The sequence below is a fragment of the Hippopotamus amphibius genome, chromosome X (genome assembly GCF_030028045.1).
Source record: "Hippopotamus amphibius kiboko isolate mHipAmp2 chromosome X, mHipAmp2.hap2, whole genome shotgun sequence".
In the NCBI taxonomy this organism is placed as follows: Eukaryota; Metazoa; Chordata; class Mammalia; order Artiodactyla; family Hippopotamidae; genus Hippopotamus; species Hippopotamus amphibius.
The window spans coordinates 21992042-22010800 of NC_080203.1; the positions used below are offsets into that span (position 1 = coordinate 21992042).

Below are 18759 nucleotides of genomic sequence, written 5' to 3' on the forward strand. Positions count from 1 at the left end.
TCCACAGATTACTCAAATTTTTAAATGTCCCAAACTGAATTCCCCCTATCCCTCACAAAACATGCTACTCTTTCTGGGTTCCCTATCTCAATGAATGCTACTACCATTCACTCTTCCACATCAGAAGTTGGGAGTCACAATGGATGCCTTCCTTTCCCTCCCTTTTCATACCCAAATTATCACCTAATCCAACTGATCATATCATTTCCTCACTTAAAATCCTTTGATGGTTCTTTACTGCTCTCAGGTTATATTTTGAACTCACTGGGTTGGCCCCTATTCCTGCCCCATCTAGTTCCTGCAGTTTGGAAGTTTTCTGGTTGTTTCGGGCACTCTCTCACATGCTTATTTCTCTGTATGGGATGTGACTAACTTCCCTGCCCCAAAGCTGACAAATATCTTACTGGTTCTCCAAGGCTCATCATTCAAGCATGGCTTTCTCCAGAAGTGGAATGAGTTCTTCTCCTATGGTCCTACACAACCCTACATAGAACTTTTTAGAACACTCTGCACATTGTATAGTCTATCTCCCTTCTTGGATTGTGAACTATTTCAGAGGAAGGACTATTTTCCAATTCTGTAGCAATTGTGCCTAGCCCAGGGCCTTGCACAAAGCAGTATGCTGCATAAATTACTGAATCTATTAAATCATCTTCTTCCTTCACGTCAGTTTTTAAAATTTTAGGCAATTACCTTAGCAAAGTGCAATTCCTCTTTCTGTCCTTTCATTCCATTTGTGAGTCAAAAAGTTGTCCTTATCAGTAAAATTGTAGTAACCCAATTGTAACAATCCATTCAGCTATAAGGATTCACCTCTAACAAAGATAAGTCAAAAGTTAGGCGTGAAATTAGCCCTAATAAACAACCATTTTCTTCAACCTTTTAATCACTTGAAAGTGTTTAGGTGTCCCACATACTCCTTTACCCACATCTGTAAACATATTTTTTACTAAAAAGATAGTTCCTTAAAGAAATATACAGTTATAAGTTGTATATTTGTTCTAAACTGTTGCATTTACTCCAATGATCGCAGCCAGTGTTCATCATAGCATGGCTTCATTGTAGGTTAAACAGGTTTCTTCTGGCTGGCTTCCATCACATTTCTATGCCTATTATGACACCACTTCAAAGGAAGAAATATGATTCCCAATTAGAAACAAAGTATACATTTTCCAGAAACTTTAAAGTGATTCTAATGCACATCGTCCACACACAACACACTTTGACAATTTTAAAGGACCAGTCAGAATTCTAAGCTTACCAGAGCATAAATATTTTTTAAAAAGCCACTGAATCAAAACTCAACGAGAATTTCAAATCACGATATAAAGTGTTTACCCCCCAAATGCTAGTAGCTTAACCAACAGTAAAATCAACCTAGAACCTTCACCTGTCCCCACAAGAACAACCCCATACCCCAAGACGGGAGAATTCGCTAAGACAGCACACTCCAAACTACAACATCCAGAATACCCTCCTCGAGCCGAAACTCTGGGGACAACAGGAACCGGGGGAGAGGCCTGGCGGGGAAGGAATTGTGGGTATATAAAAAGAAGTGTCTTGACTCCATCTACCACAATCCTCTGTCTTCACTTGAGTCTCTCCGCCAATGTCAATATTGGATTCCACCCTCCCCATCCCGCTCCCCCTACTAGGAAGAACCGCCTCCAGCGACTTCAAACTACATTTCCCATGAGGACAAGGGCTCCGGCCGCCGGCTTCCCTGGTGACCAGTAGCCAATAAGAGACGCGGCAGCGGCCGCGAAGTTGGGGAGAGTCTAGCCTGGGCCTAGGCGCCGGGCCTAAGCCGGCAGCGCCAGGTGGGAAGTTAAGACTGTCGCTCGGCGCGGGGCGCCGCAAGGGCACCGCCTGCCCGGAAGCTACCGTGCCGGCCCGATTTTCCGCGGCTCTATGAGGAGTAGCGCTTCGGTAGCCGGGGAGCTGGAGGTCAGAGAGACAGAAAGCCTGGACGGCTGAGGCTGGGGACTGTGGGACTGAGGGGGGCCTAGAGAGGAGGGTGCTTCCGGGGCCTCGGGCCTCGGCCCAGACTCCGCCCAGCTCCGCCTCTGCGGGTGTGGGGGTGTCCGGCCAGGGAGGCCGGGTGGGCACCTGAGCTAGCCGTGACTGTTTCCCTGGATCCTCGGGAGCGTGCCTGCTTTTCTCTTTTTCCTCAAATCCGCCCGCTGTCTTTTTCCTCCACAACGCCATCCCGTATCTCCCACCCCGGCCTTGTGCCTCCTCAGACATCTGAAGTTACGGTTCTCCACCAGGGTCTTCCCTGGGCTGCTTCTGGACTCTCCTTACTGCTTGCAGGAGTTGGGCGATCTCTTTTTCCTCTTTTCTTTCAATTTGCACTTCAGGTTTGGGCACACACCCGTCCCAATGCACACACACCGCATTCCTTTGGGGGCATGGGAATTCCTTGGCACGCCCTGGGCGTGAGTTTTTGTCAGCTTTTCACTTTCTGCCACTTTGATGGTGAGATCCGGATCGTCGCCATCTCTTCATTGGCCCCTCCAGCCGTTTGCCCCTTCCCTGACCAGGTCTTTGGAGCGGAAAGGGTTTCCCCTCAGTTTCCAGAAGGGATGGGGAGCAGAAGAAGGAAGGAATCTCGCTTTTGAGAAATATGTGTTTAAGGTTCAGTGCAGTGTTCTGATAAGAATAAAAGGCAAGTTAGACCTATTGTAAAAACCGAGTGCTTCAGGGCTTTCCAGCGAGCATTGAAGTTGGCAAATATTTAAGGGGCACATCAACTACAGAATAAAGTAGACTGTGCAAAACGAGACTGTATTATTTTATTATTACAAACGCGTGCAAAAAGTGCTGAGGGGTTAGTGGAAGGGGATACTGATGAGGTGGGGGGTTGACCTATGGAAAGTCAAGCCGAACCCTGGAAGTGCTGAAGGCTTGAAACTCTCATCTAGCTTCCAGATCAATCCTGGTCAGCTTTGGGAAGGAGATGAATTTTAATTTGGGTTCCAAAAGAGTAAAGGGGACTTGAAATGGGCAAAGAGGAGGGAGAAACTGCTTCCTCATACTGGGCTTGGAATTTGAGAAGGGTAGATAGAAGAGGCAGCACTTGTATAACAGGTGGGCTTCCCTGACTGGAGTAAAACATGTCAGTAGGGATAGATTGGGAAAGAAATAGTATTGAAACGCTTGGGATCATAGTAATAGGACACTTTAAAGCATCCACATAGTTTGGATATTATTCTGTATCAAATAAAAGCAAAAAGTTAAGATTGGGTGATTTTTGTTTTTCTCATCCTAGGGGAAGCTGGTTTGAGATCAATTCTTGGAGAACACAAAGAAGTGTGGTGGTATGTTCCAGGTGTGAGTTTAAACCCAAGAACTTTGTCTTATAGACTGTTTTGTTTGTGGCTATTCTTATCTACACTTTATAGTTGTTACTTTTAAAGCCTGGTGATATAAATTAATTTTCTTAAGAAATGCATTTGCTGTCTTTGTGCATCATATTACCTGAATTGTAGTCATTTCATTGGGCAACAATAATGATTGTTATTTATTGAGCCCATGTAATGTTCCAGGTGCTTCATAAGCACTTTGTCACATTATCTTGAGTCTTATGAAGTAGGTACTGTTCTTCCCACTTTTCTAGAAGAGAGAACTAAAACGTCAAGAAGTTAAACAACCTACCTAAAGTCACATAGATTGTAAGGAGTTGAGTTGGGGTTTGGGTAATACAGATTTCTGACTCCAGAGCCCATGACCTGTCCACCATAGTTTGCTGGTTACTTTTGTTCTTGACTTTCCATTTATGGTAAGGAGAGATTATTGTGAGATGTATTTGATCATCTTGGCAAAAACACAAGTGATTCACTTTTAGTTTCTATGTCAGTATGTGTCTGCTGTAAAGTAGCTGCCAAAAGCAAATTAGCTTAACTGCTACTGCAGCCGTGGCTAGTTGTGTCTGCCAAAACTGTAGTCAGTATTACTATCTTTGAATTAGATGATTTTCTTTATAAAACATGTCATACCTCTAAGCTATTTGGACCTTTGGCAGTACTTTAGGTTTTATTTTATTTTAGACTTTAAGTGACCTTCTAGGTCAATTGGTCTCCTCCATGACCTTTGCCCCACATGAAGTGTTGAGGATACAACAGAGTAGGAGGTGTGAGCTCTCCTAGGTTTAGTTGAGGAGATAGGTGCCCATCATTCTGAGATAATGTAGTATGCAGTATAACAAAGACAGGTGCAAAGTGCTATGGGAGGATGAAGGAAGATGTGACTAACTGTAAAGGGGAGTCAGGAAGAAGGCTTCTGGGAGGAGGTGACGTGACAGATAGGTCTTGAAGGATAATGAGTTTGCCAGGCAGAGAAGAGTAGAGGGGAGGCATTGTAGATAGAGGAAACAGTCTGTGAAAGACATGGGGTTTTTACAAGAGCAAAGAGTGTCCATTCAGTATTGAGGAATTCAGCATGATTGGGGTGCAGATTTGGGAAAGGAAGGTATAATGGTAGAAGAGTCTGGAAAGATAGGTCAGGGCTGATTTGTGAAGAACTTTGAACACAATGATAAAAAGTTTAGATGTGCTCACATAGGCCAGTGTTTCTCAAAATGTATGGCATCTACCATGGTAGTTATGTTGTATTCCCACAAACATTTAAAATTTTATTAATTATATATTCTAATGTGGCTTACAAAAATTAAAACTGAATTACATCATCAAATCTAAGGTTACTTAGGATACAGCTTAGTGAAAATAGAAAGTAACCAGTTTTAAGTTGATTTAAAGAGAAAAATTAAATAATAGTACACATGGCGTGTAAATATGGGAAAATCAGCAAGTAATACTCAAATGACTGACACTTGGAAAATACTGCTTGTTGGCAATAAAAGAAAAACATTAAAATGTTTTAGATGAGGCGTGCCATGATCAGGTTTTCACTGTATTATGCACTGGAAGGGGACAATGCCAGTTAGGAGGCTGGTACTCTGCTCCAGAGAGAGTTGGTGAGTACCCGAGGGAGCAACATATGAGAGGAGGGAACAGAGTTGAGAGACATTTGGGGGTAGAATTTGTAGGACTTGGTAGACTTGAATATTATTATTTTATCAGTGTCATCTGAACTATTTTAAAAGCCTGTATGCCACTTGCCTATTATCCTCTATATGCTAAAATGAGCATAGGATGGCCTAAATCAGGCTGTGTACATATATCCATTAAGGTAACAGAGGAGGCTGTTATCACGAATGGGTTTGGGTTACACATGAGCATCCTCACTGCTTTACTGAGTGTCCTTGAGAGCAGTGGCGCAAACATACAAAGAGTATGAATATGATCTGTGATCCTTAGCCATCCGAGAAACTCCTTCAAGACTCATTTCAAATATCAACACCTCTGTGAAGCCTTTCCTGCAACTCCCCTCCCTCCACCACACACACACACACACACACACACACACACACACACACACACACACACACACACACACACACACACACACACACACACACACACACACACGTATGCACACAGGAAGCAATAGGCTCCTGGCTTCCACAGGACCCTGCACCTAGCTCTGTTCTAGCCTTGTACCACACCATAGTGTGTTGGTCTGTGGATGCGTCTGTCTCTTCCCTAGACTGGGAGCTCCTTGAGAGCAGGGACCAGGTCTCATTTATCTCCACACCCAAAGCATCCAGAATAGTACTTGGTACATGGTAGACACCTAATAAATGGTGATTGGATGAAAAGAATGAACCAACATATTCACATGAATATAACTGCAGACCTTGGTACCATAGAGTGCCAAACACTAAAAAGGAAAAAAAAAAAAAAAGATTAGCTGTTTGCCACATTTGCTACTTTTGCAGAACAAAGCAGTAAATTAAAGTGACCTGGGTGTATAATTTCACTAGAGGTTTCTTTCTTTCTTTCTTTCTTTTTCTTCATTTTCTCCCACTCTCCTGTGGTTGCTGTTCTTTTTTTTTTTTTCCTCATCATTTATCCACCCAGTCTCCTGTTCCTCAGGCCTGCCCATTGCTCCTCTCCTCTTGACAGAGTTCACATTGCTCCTGCCCTGATACTCTGCCAGGGATCCATTGCTCTTCTCCATCCACCAAATCCAGTTGACTCCATCCTTGAAATCACTCTGAAATGGGTCTCCTCCTACTCATAGACACTGCTAGTGGGACTGTAATTTGATACAGCCCTTCTGGAAAGAGTTTGTCAATATGTATCAAAAATCTTAAAATCGAACATAGCTTTCAACCTCCTGCTTCAACTTCTAGGGCTTAATGCTGAGGAAATAAATGTGAAGTTTCTAAAAATTTAGCTCACAGCATGTCTAGCCCAGAATTTGTTTATAATAGCAAAAGAAAAAAGAAAGAAGGAAAGAGAAAAAAATAACATTTTATGGATAAATGTCTAATACTAGAGGTTTAAATTAAATCAGTTATGGTACATCTGTGGATTACTAAGTAACCATGTAAATTGATGTTACCAAAGAATATTTAATGATGTGGAAAGTTGTTTGTGATATATTTAGAGAAAATTCAGGTTATAAAGCTGACACCTCACTTTGCACACACACACATCACACATGCACACCCCCCACATCTGTGTGCACATAATAGGAAAAGTCCCATAATGCTAAACACACAAAAAATTATTAATAAAGTTTTCCTGTAAATAGAAAGATTACATATGAGTTCTGTTTTTAGCCTTTTCCGTATTTTTTTACTAATCCTCTATAAGGACGTATTTTTACATTTTTAAAAAGTTATTTAAAAATGCTTTCCCTATGTCCACTCCTATTACCATTGCCTTAGTTTGGGGCACACTGCCCCCTCCTACCCCGCAACACACATATGACTTCTACCCAGGATTACTGCTGCCTCCTGCCTGCCTCCCTTCCAATCCTCTCTCCACCAATGCTGACATAATGAATGATGTTTCTAAATCACAAGTCTAAAGCTATCCAGCTCTATATAAAATAGTTCAAAGGCTGCCCATTGTCCTGAAGATAAAATCCAAATTTCTTAGACTGCTTTATAAAACCTTTGAAAATCGGCTCTCTGCTTTTCTTTCCAGCGTCACTTTTTCCTCCCACGATTTACTTTTTCTTGGAGGCTTAGGCCAGTGCCTGGCACATAATAGATGTTTAGCTAATGCTAACCAAGTATCGGTGTGGATTGTATGGGTTGACTATTGTGTGCCAGGCAGTCCACCAGGGTTCCATTTCATCCTCAGAGTAAAAATGTTAAATACACACAATAGTTATCCCTATGTTACAGATGAGGAAAGTTGATTAAATGAAAATGGAAAGAAAAGTAATCATAATAAAGAACATTTTTTTGAAGAAAAAAATCAAACTCCCCTGCTATAACACAGCTTTCATTTTCCTACAGCCCCTGCCAGTCTTTGTCAGTATGCACACAGACTTTGTTCATTCCCTTGGGCAAGTTATATGTGACCACAGCATAGCAAAAACAGCCCAGACCGGCATGATCTCACCACATCACGATTCACATTGTGTTAATGTACAGAAATCTTTCCTTTGTGTGTATAACACTTCATGCAGGAGAGACAGAAGAGCTCCAATTGCTCTGTTTTTCTTTTTGTTTTGAAATTCTCTGTCTTTTGGGATGAGGATGTCAGCAGAGAGCTACAGAAAACTGTGATAGAATTGAATGTACAAGAAACAATGTGTCTCATGGGAGCCAGTGTCATTGGTTAATTTATTTTTTTAAAATGTCGTGTAGATGTATTTTCCAGCAATCTGTCCCCAGGGAAGACCTTGGTTGAGTTTAACTGTTAATCGTATTTACAGAATGCAGCCCATGCGTGCACTGTACTCTTGCATTGCTAAGTGATCTTAGACATATGTAGTGGATTACCATAACGACACACAATCAGGTGAATATCTGATTTTCTCTACAGAAACATATTGGTGTCCATATTGTCATTCAGGATCCTGCCATGTGGTCTTTCCTTCATTTTCCTTACAAATAATACCCATTGTGCAAAAAATGGATGCTCTTTTAAGGATAGAAGTCCTAAGCATGAATTGTCAGAATAAAACGATATCACCTTGTAAAGATTTCTCACTGTTAAATACTCCAGGAAAAAGAATGCATAGTTCTGCTCCATGATCAAATAAGTTGAACAGAGAAATTATAGGTAGAGTTTCCATTCGTTTGATGAATTATTGTGGGCTTATTATGTGCAAAGCACTCTGCCAGGCACTGCACTATATACTTGTAAATACCCCTTTTTCATGCCTTCCAGACAGACAGACAGACAGACAGACAGACAGACAGAGAGATCTAGTGTACATCCAAGAATGAGTGTGAAAGAGCAAATGAAAGAAAGAGAAGGTTTCAACAAGCAGGTCCATCATATAAATGAAAATTTACTCCACTGAAAGCTGGTATACCGGCCAGTAGGGATTTATTCTTTCTTTTTTTTTTCCTGTCTCTTTCCTCTGTAGGATATATAGGCAAAAATGAGCTACCAGATAGCTGATAAGCAAATGATCTACTTCTCTGTTTACAAACAGTTTGAGGGAAGGAACAGTGACTTTCTGTACGTCCAGCCCTGCACAAACCTGCTGGTGATGTTGTGAGAGTTATGACTATGTCAGCTTTTCCAGGGTTCTGTCTCTGCTGTGGAGATTTGGCAGACACCTCAGACAAATTTTATGTCTCTTAAATCTTCCTTAAGCTAGGCTTGGCTTTTAGATTTATATGTACAAAAAAAGCGAAGTGTTTACCAGTTTGACGTTTTTGAAGATCAAAACAGACTCTGGTTTAAAAAATAATTCAGCATACACCACTTTAGTCTACAGAAAGGGCTAATTGCTTTTGCTATTTGTTTAAAACAGCTGAAATGTTTGCTTTCTAGAAGTGGCAACTGATCATACCTCTAAAGATTTATATGCCAGACCTCAGTGTTGCTTCCTCTCTTTCATGCCTGCAAAGTGTAAAGTTTTGCTGAAGTCTTCATTGTCCTTTTTTGCCTTTATTGATACACAGTATAAAACAATGTAGGACGGGAGGTGCGGTGAAAGATATTGGCAATCTAGGAGAAAAATAAAAGATGGTTTTTATTAGCTCCTCCCTGCCCCCCTTTTTGGCTCTCAGTTTTTCAATGGTCCTTTAAGCATAATAATGATAGGTGAGAATAGGAACTGGAGAACTTTCCATGACTACTCATTAACAAGGCTTGTCCAAATGTATCTGCAGGCAGAGCACAAATACAAGTTTGGCTATAATTCAAAAGAGTTGAAACACCATGTAGAGAATGTTACCTAAACAACATTGCTTCAGTGGTGAACTGTGAACATAACTTGGGGGAAATCCCCAGTAATGGCCCTTCTCATCCACTCCAGCTGCTCTTCTTTTTAGCCAGCAACAACTGCCAGTAAGAGCTTCCTAGGGTAGAAACTGTGCCACAGTAAGGCCCCAGAATATGTCCTACCATTTCTTCTTCAGTCAAGTCCTCGAACACACTTCACTAGGATTACTTTGGTCACATAATATTCTAATTTTCACCTTTCAAGAGATGCTCTCTTTGAATTCAAGGGGCACTTGATATTCAAGCTCATTTACTCAATAGACATTTAAGCACATATACAGGACCAGACCTTATGCTAAGCGCTAGGAATGCAGTGATGAATTAGAAGTAGTCCCTGCCTGCCCTTAAGGAGCTCTCAGTCAAGTTTGGAAGATGGACACCCAAACCAATAATGATATTACAATGGCAAAGGTGCTCAGAGAAAGAGCTATGTAAGGCGCCCTGGGAACATGATGGAGGAAATTACTGCTAGGGGTGGGCTACTTACAGACCAGAGTCTTAACTATGCTGAATCACAAAGGATGAGTGGGCATTGCCTAGAATCTCAGTGGACAAGGAGGTGGTGGGAAAGAATTCCAGAAAGAGGGAATGCCAACACATGCGAAGCAGTCATGGGTAAAAATGGACAGTTAAGAAAAAGGTGAGATACTGTGTATGAACCACTGGGAGTGTGGAAGAGGGGACAGGATAAGGATCTGGAAAGCTATCTTGTGGCCAGTTGGTGAAGGATGTCTGCTTGTTAAGGAGTTTGACCTTTATCCTGTAGGTGGGGATGAGCCAGCAAAGGGTTTTAAATGGGGAGTAACATGATTGGATTGGAGGATGGGCTTTATGGGGAAAAAACTGGAGACAGAGAAAGTCCACCTTTTGATCTGGCAGTCTGAGAGGCCTTCCCTAATCACTTGCTGCTATTCAGGAATGCCATCTCCATGAGGTTTTTGTTCAGTATACAAAGATCACTTTGAATAATTGTTTCCTTCTACACACAGGACATAGCTTCCTGCACTCCTTCACATGTTGTTTGGCTGAATATTCATTTTTTCCAACTCAAATCAGTGATCCCAGTAGTAATTGGGGTTTGATTATCATGAAGGAAATCAGAGTTTCAAAGCATAGCTACTAGTTTAAGATACTGTATGGGGCTTATTTATTGCTTACTGAGTCGGTAGGGCAGAGATGAGTGCTGGTAAGCTCCCTTTGGGGGCTGAGGGAGGGAAAGGGACAGAGGCTGAAGAGTTGGCTGTTTAAAAAATGGGCAGCATCCAGAATGTTGGAAATCCCTAAAGGCCACATCCAGATAAGGGAAGTAGATATAAGGGCCAGAAGTACATGAATATAAAACAAATGCATATTAAAGGCAACTGTGCCCAAATTGTTCTATCTAGCCAATCAGTTTTGGAGCATATTGTTTCTATGACTCAGATACTGTAAATGGTTTCCCATTATCCATAGGATGAAGTCCAAACTCTTTAGCCTGGCATTCAATACTTTCCGCAGTCTGGTTCCATTCTGTCTTTCCAATCTTCATACTTCTGTCTTACAGAATTTATCTGGCCAGCCAGTTACCCTTTCAGACACTGCTTTGGCATTCCCTCATCTGCGCTGTGAGCACTCTCAGGGCAGTGACTGTGTTTTTAACCTCTTTGGGTCTGCCACAGTATCTAGCACAATGTCTTGCATATAGTAGGCATCCAAGTATATCTACGGGTTGATTATTGTTCCCTCACCCCATTCTTTCCAATTTCTGTACTACTGTGGACCTAATATCCTCTCTACTAAAAATGACAACTGAGGCATTAGGTGAAAGGGGTCAGTTTTCAATAAACTTACTTTTAAGTTTTTATTTTGAAATAATTGTAAATATAGAAAAGTTAAAAGAATCATATAACGACTCATATATCATTCACTCAGATTCACCAATTTTTAATATTTTGCCCTATTTGGTTTATGCTTCTCCATGTAAATATGGTTATTTTGTTCTGAAACATTTGAAGTTGAAAAAGCTGTACCCCTTACCTACCCCTCTCCTTTTTCCCTTGACCTTTTATGATGAAAGAAATTAAATATACAGAAAAGTTGAAAGAATCATACAGTGAACACCCATATACCCACCATTTAGAGTCTATAATTAACACTTTATTTGCTTTATCACCTGTCCATCCATCTATCCATCTTGTTATGCATTTCAAATCAAGTTGCCGACAACTGTATAATTCTTTCTAAATTCTTCAGTATGCACATCATTAACTAGATGAACAAACCATTTTGTGCTCTGAAATCAACCAAATCTTCCAATTATACCTGCATTTACTGTGTTCCCAAAACTCTGGTCTACCTGTGGATCCTAGATCTGTTTGGCCTTGGGACATGTCTCTTTGATTAACTTCTGGATGTCCCTCCACTTCACCTAGTGCAGTGCCAGACACACATTCCATAAATACCACTTGATGCTGATGAGCAGAGACAGAGCTAGAGCCAAGGGAAGAATCACAAATAAAACTAGAATAAACTGAGGGAAGAGAGGAGTATATGCTAAGAGGGCCATGGGTGAATGAAATAGAAGCTGGAACTTGAAGAATGGGGGGGAAAGGGGGCCTTAGACCACATGGTACTTCCAGCAGTACTTCTATCTGCCACTTTCCAACCCTCTCTTTAGAAAGATAGATTCCAGGAAACTAGGGACAATTGCTGCTCAGTAGAGCACATGACAAGTCTCCTTGCTACTACTTAGGCACCACCAATTAGTATAATCATGTTGCTTCATGAATATGCTAATCTACTGCAAGATGCAGCTTACTTTTAAAGGGTATGGATGGGCCACTGAAAACCTCTTTCAAACTAAATCTGTGCTACAGGCCAAAGAGCACTTGAGTTCAATGAATCCTAGTTTCCTTTCTCTTTATAACCTTTCCTTTCTTGCTCTGTTACTTGTGAATGCAAGTATAGCTCTAATATGCATTTATTGAATAATTATTTTGTGTCAAGCTCTGTGCTAGTTGCTGTCACATCATTAACACTTTCCAACAACCCAATGAATAAGTACTACTTCTTTCTCCATTTGCCAGGTAAAAAAAACTTGAGACTCAGCATGGTTAAGTACCTTGTTAATAAGCCAGAACTCAAGAAACTCAGGTTTGTCTGACTCCAGAGCCCAGTGGTCTTTTTTTTTTAATTTAATTAATTAATTAATTAATTATTTATTGGCTGCTTTGGATCTTCATTGCTGTGCGTGGGCTTTCTCTAGTTGCAGAGAGTGGGGGCTACTCTTCATTGCAGTGCGCAGACTTCTTCTTGTGGTGGCTTCTCTTGTTGCAGAGCATGGGCTCTAGGTGCATGGGCTTCAGTACTTGTGGTACGTGGGCTCAGTAGTTGTGGCTTGCAGGCTCTAGAGCGCAGGCTCAGTAGTTGTGGCACACGGGCTTAGTTGCTCCACAGCATGTGGGATCTTCCTGGGCCAGGGCTCAAACCTGTGTCCCCTGCATTGGCAGGCAGATTCTTAACCATTGCACCACAAGGGAAGCCCCAGAGCCCAGTGGTCTTAACCACATTGTTGGATGAAATTTTTTAGAAAGTCGTCTATCCAGTATAAATGCAAGGAGGTTTAAATTCACTGTATTGACTCAGCAGGTGATTTATTCACTAAGCAAATCCAGTTGAATCACTGAATTAAGAAAATTCAGTCATTCAGACTTTAATCATTAAAACGTTGGTATAGTAATGGATTCAGATTGCTTGAGTTCAAATCCCAGATCTATCACTTACCAGTTGAGTGACTTAACATCAGTAAGCCTCAGTTTCCTTGCCTATAAAATTAGGATGATAATACCTACCATACAGCTGTGTTGCAAGGACTGATTAAAAAATATAATGTAAAGTATCATGCCATGTTTGGCATGCAATAGGTGCTCAGCATAATTTAGTGCACTTTCTTCCTTCTTCCTTTGTGGGACCAGACCACTCACCTGTAGCTTTCATTTGAGGAAAACAAACTGCTCCTGAAATATTTTTTGAAGAGAAGCATTCTGAAAAGGAATATTAGGCTGACTGTTCCCAAGGTACATTTGCCCAATGAGCAAAAACAGTTGCCCAACTCTTATGTGAAGCATATTCAAAAAAGCAAGAAACATGAACCCTTAGGAGAGTTGAGGTGGTCCATCTCTCTACTTTGGAAGATTAGGGCCAAATTTTGACATAATCTATTTTGTCACTAGACTAAATTTCATAATTGGCATAGAGTATTAGACCTTGGATATTGGTCATTTCAAAGCAAGCCCAGTCATTTCAAAGCAAGCAAGCCAAGTCTAAAAGAGTATAAGTGACTTGACCAAGGTCAAACAGTGAAAAAATAGGAGAATGCAGTTTTCTCAACTCCTTATTTAGTGCCATTCTGTGGTTCATTGTGGGCTCTCAGGTGAAACCAAGTCTTGATGTGTGCTCTTTGAACTGATTGGACTCTCAGGATTTGGTACAAGTTTGATTGATTCAGAAAACATGAAGCTTTGGTCTAGTTCAAATCGATTCACTAGTTGTTGCTTTCAAACTATTAACATTTCTGTTTTGTTTGGGGTTTAGAAAATTAGTCTTGTTTCTCTCAGTTTAGGTTCATGGTTTGGTTCAAGTTCATCGTTATTTGAAATCTTCCACTGGGATTTTTGTTTTTGACAAAAAAACTCAGAATCCAAGGAGGTTAACAATAGGAATTCATTTGAAAAGATCAGTCAGGCTTGGTAACAGCTGCTGAGAAGTTCATGTGGATTAGGAAATCACTAGTGCTTACATTCTGGAGATTGAAATCAAGATGATGGAAACATTGCAATGGATTTTGGTGTATATGTTTGTGTATTTGTTTTTATCAGTATTCTCTGATGCTTTAATTTCCATTCTTGCTAATCTAGGTTGAAACTGCTGCCTTCCACTCCACTTTATTGTCTTTTGGTACATGCTGTCAGTCATGTTCTGGATATGATCCTCATCTTTTGATGGTGGGGAAAGAAGCTAACAAAAAATTGTCTTTCTTGTCCTTTTCCCTTTACTTTGAATGGCCCTTTGAGGAACTTGGGGAATATGAATTTCAGCTTAAATGTATGGAGGAGTTCAGTTGCAATGCCCAAAGACAGAACAGCCTAATTCTGAAATAAAGCCTTTGTTCCTTTCTTACCAGTGGGTTTTTAAAAGTCTCAGGCCAGCTTCCTTTGCCGAACCTGAAATTGGGCTGACACCTTTATTAGTGGCCAGCCATGCCACAAGTGAGGCTATGGTAGAGGGTTTCAGTGATGAGACTCCTAGAGAACTGTGTCCCACCTGCCTGGCTTTCCACATGCCAAAGGAAAATGAGTTCTGATGCTAGGTCTATCAGTGCTTTTTCAAGCTCTTGACTGTTTACCTAAGCAGTCAGGAAAGCTAGGGTTGCAGCTGTGGTGGTAAATGGACCATTCCCAGTACCTCAAAAGATGAGCACTTTCTAGGAGGTGAGGTTTTGGATGATTCCAGCAAATGTTTTTCTGCTTAGAAAAAAAAAAAAAAAGCACTCACTTTAGATTCTTTCACTCTCCTTCCCTCCCCTCTCTTCTCTACTCCTCTCCCCACCCTTTCCCCTCTTCCCCCTTTAATGGCTCACTTGCTACTAGCTACCATTCACCTGTCTTTGTGATTCATATTACCTATTTTACCCATTGATTTTATATTGATTTTGGATATTTACGAGAGTGAGTCAAAAATTATCCGCACTCTTCTTATATTAAAACTTCTGTTGGCTGCACTGTCTTATCGGCACTTTCTGTTTAAGGCTACTGTCTCCCTAGTCACTGCTGTGCAGGTGTGAACATGTTACATCAGTTCATTTGTAACTGTGGTGTGAGCAAAAATGGATGCCCCACTTGTGATTTGCATGAAAGAAGAGCAGCGTGCGGTGATTTGTTTTTTTGTGATCTGAGGGTGTGCACGTCCGCACACTTCTGCCCACACTGTTGACACTCTGCGAAAACTTCATTTTGAGGTGTTAAAGCATCCTCCCTATACTCCCGATCTTGCTCCATCAGACTTTCACCTATTTGGTCCCCTGAAAGCAGCCCTACAAGGATGAAGATTCACTTCTGAAGAAGTGAAGACAATGATGCATTCATGGCTCACAGCTCAGCATAAAACATTTTTTAATGAGGGAATGTGAAAGCTTGTTTACAGATGGACAAAGTGTATTGAAAACAAGGAGATTATGTTGAAAAATGATGTATTTGTCTTTTCTAAAAGTTAATTAAAATAAATTCTATAGCCAGACTGTGGATAATTTTTGACTCACCCTCGTATTTTACTGGAATTTTCAGTATGGCAATGACATTCAAGGGGGCAGCTAGAAAAAAGTTTTCTTTCTTCTTACAGGAAGTGGGCTGGGCACTTGTTTGAGGACACAGATGGCATTGGAGGGGGCCAAAGGGAGCTGACATCTGATATTTCTGCTATAGCTCCCACCTTTCTTTTGGCTGCTTCAGATTTGGCCCATGCGGACAGACACACACTTGGGAAACCACCATACAGGTGAAAATCAGGACATGTGGGATTTGGCTGAACCAAAGGTCCCCAAACATTGCCTGGAATATTTAGTGCCCCAGGTGTAGCCACCCCAGGACTTCGTGTGCTAAAATTGTGTACCAGCTGAAGCCAGCTGGTCACTGTATATATAGTGTATCAAGGCAGCTTGGAGCCTCATGAAGCATGAGTTTGGATTCTTACCTTGTGAATTTAGGTTTAGGTAATCAACCTGAATCCTTTTCCACACACTGGGCAGTGAGGATGTACCAGGTTAATAGAAAGATTTGACAAAAGGAGGTGCTCATTGTCTGGTAGCTTGCATTCCAGATGGGACATGATACTAGACCTTACAAAAAATTAACTGACTTTTTGTAAAGGAAAGAAGGAATTAGAGGACTTTCATATCTTTAATAAACTTTTGATGTATTATATATCAGATTTAAATTTTTTCTTTTCAAAAAATTTTCCTTCTGTGGAATTTTAAGAACAAACAGTACTTCCTTTTAATTTTAAAATTGGAAGAATTGGATAATGTTTCATGAAATTATATTGGTCCTTATTATTTTCCTTATATGATAGAGGTGCCTCATTTCAGTCATTTAGGCAAGATTTGTCCCAGGGTATAATAATAATAATCCTATACAATTTTATAGCTCTTTACAATTTACAAAAGTGTTTTCATATCTATTATCTTATTAGCTCTTCACAGCAATCCTGTGATGCAGTTAGAACGGGTACAATTTGTAAAATATGGGAACTTATGCTCTAAGAAGTTAAGTGACTTGTCCAGGGTAACACAGCTAGAAAGTTGTAGAACTGGAACCTGAACCCAGGTTTCCTGATACCCAGACCCAGTACTCCTCCAATTGTGTCATGTTTCCTTCCTAAGAGACTATCTCCTTTTTGTTCCTACTCATGATTCATTTTGAAATAAGTCAAAAAAATGTGCTTCAATTTAGCAGATGAGTAAAACTAAAGCACTTACAGGTAAAGTGCCTTCCTAAAGGTCACCTAGCTTCTCACCTTGACTTTAACTGAACTATTTTTAGGTATACATAAATTGTTTTTCAGTGTTAAATATATGCACAAAAGTTGTGTGATCCATTGATTATAGGTATGAAAGCTGCACCTGGGGAATGGGACTAGGGATGAAAAGTTGGCTTAAAATAATTAGCTTCTTGCCTTTTTGTTAAGAGATGTCATGTTCAATATAATTTAATTTCTTTATACTTCCTTTGCTTCCAGACTTTTAAATAACAGTTCTTTAGGGAAAATTAGCACATATTCATTCTGAATGTTGATCTCTTAGGAACAAGGGTAGCTGGAGGAAAAAGAAAGCAGAGGGGTGACTTTCCATGCTCTATAAGAGTGGACAAGCATTATTTTGTTTGGGGCTACGAGCTAAGATTTCTTCTAAGGCATGCAAATCGTAAAGTTCTGATTTGTCAACTGCATGCTGTGTCTTTAGGCACTGATGTATGAAATCCCGAACGAATTCTCCGATGAGCATACTGCTAATTGCTTCTCCACCTGCTCTCCAACCTCCGCCACTCCACCCCCTCCACTCCCAATTCAGCGTATAAGTGTCCGTCATTGGAGATGGATGGTGACACATGCAGTAATAGCAATTCATAAAAGCCAGTTCCAGCCCTTGTCTTCAAGGCTCCTGGATTTTCCACTGCCTGCTTTTGTGTAAGTGAAGTGGATGGAAGTGCTACTGGCATCAGAATCCACCTCCCTATGCTCCGTTGCTAGAGCTCAGTTGCTCGGCTGGAGCTGAGCTAAACAGAAGCATCGGATCTGAGCTGAATTGTAGCTGCTTTTTTTTCTTTTTTCTTCATTGGGGGGGTGGGTTAGGGATAGTGTGTAGTGGGGGTTTGGGTGCTTTGGCTTTTCTTTCTGTGGAGAGAAGAGGTTAAGGGGAGAATAACTCACGGTAGAATACAACGTGAAACAGTTCCCTGAAGAGTGTCACGATGTTCCTAGTACAATATTCAGGTATAGTATGTTTTGTTTTATCTGAAATTTTCCTTTGGTTTCAAAGTGCATTCCTCTCTTATTTTGCCTCCAGTTCAACTGTACTGAAGGACAAATAAGGTTCTAATGAGCTAAACAAAATAGCTGCATAAAATATGCCTGCCCCTAGCTATAATGTTTGTAGCAGATTGCTATGTAAAATCTGGGTTCTCTGTTAAATTGGTAGTCCTGATCCCTTAATTGTGCATGCTTCTCTGCTGTATTCTTGTATTGAATTTCTCAAGTCTTATGTCTGCAACTGGTAGTATGTGATATAGCCTAGAGTGTTTGCACAGAAGACAGTGATTTGGAAGCAAAAAGCAATTTTTAGAACACTTAGTATGTTGTGTTTCTCTTGAGCTTAACTCCTGTATTTGTTAATTGGTTGTCTAGATTTGAGATATAGTTAAGAGTAAGTAAATTTCAAATAGGAAGCATTCCAGAACACATTTGTCTGGTAAATTTATTTTTATTTCATTATTTAATTCATATTGATGAACATTATATTATTTTTGTTTGTTCTCCTGGTAGAAAAAAAAAGTGCTGAAAACAGCAAGGCTAAATATGCCAGCTCCAAACCATCTGTATTGTAAAATATCATTGGACCAGAAGTGTTCCTTAAGTATTCTCTTAAGCTTTCAGAAACATATTGGTCCATAATAATGAAGAACTTGGAGACTGATCAGGTATTGGTGAATGTTGTTGGAAAGGCTTCTTATACAGCAGTTAGACAGAAAGGATCCTTCCAAATAATAAAAAAAAAAACCTTGAGAAAGTTTCACTTTCTTGCTGAACAGAACAGAAGCTTAGTTTCTACAACCACACGTTTTGATAAGTTTGAATATCATTTATTGTCAAGGACTTACACCTCCATTCTTGCTTTATTGTCCTTAAA

At 40.5% G+C, this 18759-nt stretch overlaps 1 protein-coding gene across 7 annotated transcripts in view; it reads left to right on the plus strand.

Moving 5' to 3' along the window:
- Positions 1-1752: 1752 nt before the first annotated feature.
- The window catches only part of ENOX2 (ecto-NOX disulfide-thiol exchanger 2), a 281772-nt gene continuing 264765 nt past the window's right edge, over positions 1753-18759 (plus strand). For 4 of the 7 annotated variants that reach the window (XM_057718174.1, XM_057718171.1, XM_057718173.1 and 1 more), the window contains exons 1-2: positions 1753-1947; positions 3272-3331. The gene's annotated coding sequence lies outside the window, so the exon portion shown is untranslated. Of the gene's footprint in view, positions 1948-3271; positions 3334-18759 lie in introns of those variants that run through there. The other 3 variants (XM_057718169.1, XM_057718170.1, XM_057718175.1) reach the window with 3 other exon arrangements.